Below are 6021 nucleotides of genomic sequence, written 5' to 3'. Positions count from 1 at the left end.
AGGTTCCTCCTGAGACCAGAGAGACTGAGTCATATAATTTGTGTTCCTGCAGATCACTAATATGGGCAGATGGGGGGGGGGGGGGGGGAAAAGACAAAGCAGATACTTCTGATACAAAATTAAAAAGCAGAGGGAAGAGGGAACAATAATTTATTTATTTTACCACAACAAAGCAATGTATGTAAACCTTTCTGTTCTACACTGATTTTTGCCTCTTTGAAACTGTAAGTTGTCCCATGCTGTTTTATGAACCCACATATTCAGTCAAGCACTAATAGTAGTTTAAAACCAGTAAGTGCTGCAGGTTGGCTGCCCTTCTATGACTTGCTGCTGCAGCTGGATGCGTAACAAATACATCAAAGGTAACATGTTTCTCTTTCATGTGGTGTTCTCATTATTTTACCCAGTGCCTATGTAAAAGAATCCATGCAAAAACAATGGACTATCAACAGGGGGCGCCAACAACCTAACAACAAGACCCTCTGCTCTGGAGTTAAGTTTTTTTTTTACATCGTACAAATGAAATACAGTAAGTTATTAATGTATACAATGAGAAATCTTTGCATCCATGGTATTTGTGTGTTTTAAGGGGTGGTGGGTTTACTTTATTGGCCCATGCTATCAGCCTCCCTGGTTTCATTTCAAGCCAAACTCATTAAAGACTTTTAATGAGTGTGAGCTGACTCAGCAGGTCAGAATGGCACCGCATGACTTTGGTGATAAGAATGAGTGTATGTGTGTGTTTTTGTGTTACAGTGATACTCACCTAAGAACTTTCAAGTATCATACACTCATCCTCTGCAGGCCTGACAGAAGACCTTTAAACAGGCACTTTTTGTCACAGAGCATTTAGCTGACTATACCAAACCAATGTACTTTAAATATCAAAACATTTATAATGACATTAAAGAAATTTGAACTAGTGTAACTGTTAAGCAGTCGACAGATTTTAAACATTTTAGTGGTTTGTGTTCTTTTTTTAACACTAGTGACAAAAAAGTGCATATTTTTATTTATTTTTGATTAATTTGGAGTACTGTTTATTCAAGGTGTCTCAAATCTGGATTTGCTGCAGTAACTGAGCTAAAACGTAGTGGAGTACAAACATGTTACTATTTACTCAAATTACACCTAAATGATAAAGGTTTCATTTAGAATTTTGTACAATGCTAATTCTACCTTTAAATATTCTAAATCAGTGTTTGAGGTGGTGTATAAATTTGTGCATGTGTGCACAATTTACTTTTTTACACAGATGAAATCAAAGTGCCAAATCTTTAACTTGAGGACGTTTTCATCAATATTAAAAGAACTACAGAACTGCTCTTTTACTACAAGTGTTTAGTTGGACACTCCATACAGAGGTGTAGAGAGAAAAACAACAGCCTATGAGCCATATCGCCACATCTTCCAAGCATGGCAGTGCATCTGCTATGGTTTAGTCACTGATATTCTCTAATGATTTCACTGTCGACGGAAACAACAGGACGTGCAGCTATATGAGTGAAGAGAAAGAAGATGATTATCACCCAGTCTCTGCGAAAGACACAGATCCCCCCTCACATTAGGTGGTTGCAGTGAACTGAAGTCTGTGTGTCCAAAGTCCAACAAAAAATTTCAAGCGTGAGGCTTTAGTTTGACCGGCTCATCACATCTGCATCTGTCCAATTACTTTTGAGTACCAAACCACTCTCACTATTACTTCTTTTATACTCAAGCAGTGATGATTCTGGTGCTCAATACAGAACCTTCTATACATTTCCACTGCATGTTTCTATTACCAGCTTTTTCACAGAAGCACGGCACAAGATATTTGTTAAGCTCACAGTTTTTTGGGGTTTTTTTGGAATCCCTGTTGTTAGTGATTTTGGGAAGGGCTGCCACCCAGCAATGATTTACAGATGTAGCCTGGGGATGCTGTTCTTTCCACGCAAATTGCCTAACTTTTACTACATAATGGTGTATGCTTGATTCTTAAGGCTGTCTCAAGAATGTGTGCTGTTTAAAGCACCAAGGCAGATCTGGCTCCTCAGCAGAAGCAGATAGCAGATAAACGCTATCTGAGATGCATCTGCCCCTTTGAGCTGTTCCATCTACTGTTCACTGAAACCTCATTAGAAGTATTCTCAATGAAAAAGGGGCTGTCAAGAAGCCATCTTTAAGCAAGGGAGAAAAAGCTGATATATGCCAAATTACACAAGAAATACAACAATAATCAGCGGAAACAGTGATGAATCTAAATGAGAAAATATTAGTTCAGTGTGCACAGAGGATTCAGGAGAGAGGTACAACAATGAGTGTCCACAGCCATCGGTAAAACATGGTCGAGGCTCTGGCGTTGGGGTGCATGGGAGCTTAATGTTGGGAAATTGATGGAATTTTGATGGCAACAGCTTTACTTTCAGCATGACAATCACCCAAAAAAAATGCTGCCAATGCATTAAATGCATCCCTGGGTAGAAAAGCACATTAGGGAACACTATAAGTTATGGATTAGCCTCCCCAGAACCAGGACCTCCACGTTGTTGAAGCAGCGTGGAATCATCTTGACAGAGAACGGAGCAAAAGAAGTAACATTTAAAGAATAACTTCACTATATGTAAGTGGAGAAATGTCGTACGGCACAGCAGCGTATCTAACAGGGAATGAACACACAAGTCTGAGATGTGTGTGTTTGAGATCAGTGGTGTCCCCTACATTCCTGTGCTTCTGACTCACTTAATGACTCTAGCAGGAAAAACATGCACCATTTACCTTTTTACTGTGATCCTATCAACAGTCCCACCTGTCCCCTTTTTGAACATGTGTGTGGCCGTGATTCACTTACAAGAGGAGACAGGCGAACATATACAGACACAAATACCAGGAAGGGCATCCAGTACAAACACACGAGTAAAAGAGGGTTTAAATTAGCCTGCTGTTGACTTTAGATGGGATTAATAAGAAGGAGTGGACAAGTTGACTTACAGATTAGGGATAATGTGTTTGTTACCATGTAGGTAATTCTCAGATTTGTGTTTTAGAAAAAATATTAATAGCAGTTGGCAGCTGTGAAAGGTCGTTGGTTCGATTCCAGTTGGAGACACAAAACTCTGCAGAATTGTTTCAGGAAGGGCATCCAGTGGAAAACTCTGCAAAGTCAAAACATGTAGAGCTTCGCCCCTGGTGAAAAAGGGTGCATATACTTAAAAGCATGCTTTTAAGCCAATAAATGTCTTTCAATCAGTCGGTTAACATGCATTCATTTGGGAAGGCTTACACACAGAGAAAAGCACGGCCTCAGTCAGAAAAACCCAGTGGCATTAAAGGCAGCAGAGTGAGAGACTGAGTGAACAGGGATGAAAGACAAGACAAGCCTGGTGCAGCAGGAGTGAGATGAATGCTTAGAGTGAGATGCAGAGGCAGACATATGTCATGCTTGCATTAGCTGGGGATTAACATGGCTTTTTATTAGGATAATTTAAAGCCTTAGGGAAAAGAAAATAGAACAAGCCAGCTAGGATACCTGCATCACGTCCATGTTCTCCTGGTGTCTTGGAAATTTCCACCATAGCTGTCTTCCTCTTTGTCTATATCGACTTTTAGGTTTGAGAAAAAAAAACAAAACGGTGGTCTTATAACTGAAATAGGTAAAAAAAGACAGTTATACCATCCTAGTATAGACTGACTTAATGGGACTCAGTGAAATGTATCAACATTTATACACATTTAACGTTGTATAACTTTGATGATTTTCAACTTGTCCTTATTAAACGATGATTTCTAATTATAGGCTAGAGCAGGGGTCGGCAACCCTAGGCACGCGTGCCACAGCTGGCACGCGAAGGGTTAACTGATGGCACGACCATAGCTGGACTGGCCATCGGGCATACCGGGCATTTGCTTGGTGACTTTTTTTTCTTTGTAACGGTATAAACAATGAAAGGTGGTGGATTGGCCAGATGCTGGCCGGTGTGTAAAAATAACTCGGTTGTTTGGTGGTGGCTATGGCAGCTTCCACAGATTCAGTACCATTAGCAAGTGGTGGAGGCCAGCAGGTGGATGAGAGAAAGGGGAGGCAGGAGGAGGAGAGACCCAAGGCGGCCGCCAGTCCGAGTGTCAGGTGAACTGAACTTCAGGTAAGAAGTTATGACCTGCAGTCTATCTGTGTCAGATATGAACCAAGTTTAGGTGGAGTTTATTTTCGTTGTGCTGACTTTTTACAGTCTGTTACAATAACTCGTACTGCCTGAGCTAGCATGACGGAGTTTCTATACAGCTGTTCAGTTGCTATGATGTTACTGATAGTGAACTTTATTTTATTCATAAGGTTAGTTAGTAGAGTTGCCAACCGTCCCGTAAAAACACGGAATCGTCCCGCATTCAGAGAAAATATTACTTGTTTCGTGTTGATGTGAAAAGGAACAGTTTGTCCCGGACTTCAGCTAGAATGGAAAAAGACACAAAGCTGGATTGATCCTGTCTCTTTACGCTGCACAGCTACTTCTTCTTCTCTCATTCTCTCCCCTCCCTCTCCTGTTGCTACTTCAGTCATGAAACTGATCAATGATCAGCTGATCGGCTTTTCTCTCTTGTTTGTTTATCACCCACTTTGCGCCAGAAAGAGGAAACTGCCGGATGCTAAACAACAGCATGTTTAAGCTTGATCAGCTGTTGTTAGAATTTATTTAATATTACTTTCTAGTATCAGCTGATGTTTGCTGGAGCCACAGCTGTAAAAGCTGCTGGTCATGATATCGGTTTGGATATGTGGTGAGAGGGAAACATGAGGATGAAACCAGGAGATGTCCTTACTGAATCATCAGAGCTGAACAGGTGATGGAGAAACAGGTTTACCTTTTAGGTGACATGAATGAGTTGAAGGGAAGTAATGAACTGTTTTGCCAGGGGGGCAGGTAGGGCATTAACAGGGAAAGGGGGGCACAAAGAAATACTTTCTTATTCTCATTTAAAATCTCTCACTTTTAATAAATAATTATCTGAAGCTTACAACCAAAGTTTTTATCTGACGTAAAATGTATAGAAATCATACATATAACATCGAAGCAGCTGGAATCCACAGCTGTGCGTGTTCATGGAGCTGCATTTTCACCTGCTGGACATCACTACCTGACAAGTTTAACTGTCTTCAGAACATTGCAGAGGCCTTATTGACAGTATTTGGCTCTACATGTCTGTGTGAGCAGATTTTCTCTCACATGAGTGTCCTCAGGTAACCATCTGAATGCTGGACACTTGGAGACCTGTGTCTCTGAGTGGGAGACCAGAGATCAGAGTGTATTAACAAACATGCCATTTTGACCCAGTTTATTTTTCTTATCATTGTTGTGAGGAGACCATAAATAGCATTCATATTTTCTGTTGTACAGTTCATTTGCTGTTATGGAGTTCTTGTTATGTCTGTTGTGTCTTTTTTTGTTGCAAAACAGCTGATAACTATTCGCTGATAGCTGCCAACATCTGCGAACAAATATAATTCTATAAAGTGGTTCTATATAGTGTGTAACTGTTAATATAGAGCGTTATTAAATGTATTGCTAATGCAATCATATGGCACATTGACTTCTGAGGAAATTTTAAATGGCACTCGCCATCAGAAAGGTTGCCGACCCCTGGGCTAGATAAAGAAAAACCCAAAACTTTACAACATGTAAGCTGTTAAGCAAACGTAGGTCCTGCTGTTTCTGTATAATTGATAGATGGTCATAATAATACTATTAAATCAGTGATTTAAGCTATAATCTTATCCCCGATTTCAACAAACATGAAATGCATAAACACACAATAGGACTAAACTGCTTACTAGGTAAAAATCCACAGTGGCATATTACAACAGATTGTGTGACTCATCTTACTAAAGAAAAACTTTAAACCACACCTTCTACCTTGTTGCTGTAGGCCTTAAAAAGTCGCACATATTACTTTCAACAAGTACGTTTGTTTGAAACAAATTAATCAAAGTTTCACCATCAAGCCCACACAGTGTCACTGAGTGCATTCAGTGCAGTAAAGACCCTGAAG

The sequence above is a fragment of the Mchenga conophoros genome, linkage group LG7, assembly GCF_057382185.1.
Source record: "Mchenga conophoros isolate Kocher_MC1m ecotype Shallow Benthic linkage group LG7, M_conophoros_male_GT1.1, whole genome shotgun sequence".
Lineage (NCBI taxonomy): Eukaryota > Metazoa > Chordata > Actinopteri > Cichliformes > Cichlidae > Mchenga > Mchenga conophoros.
This window is presented reverse-complemented; position numbering follows the sequence as displayed.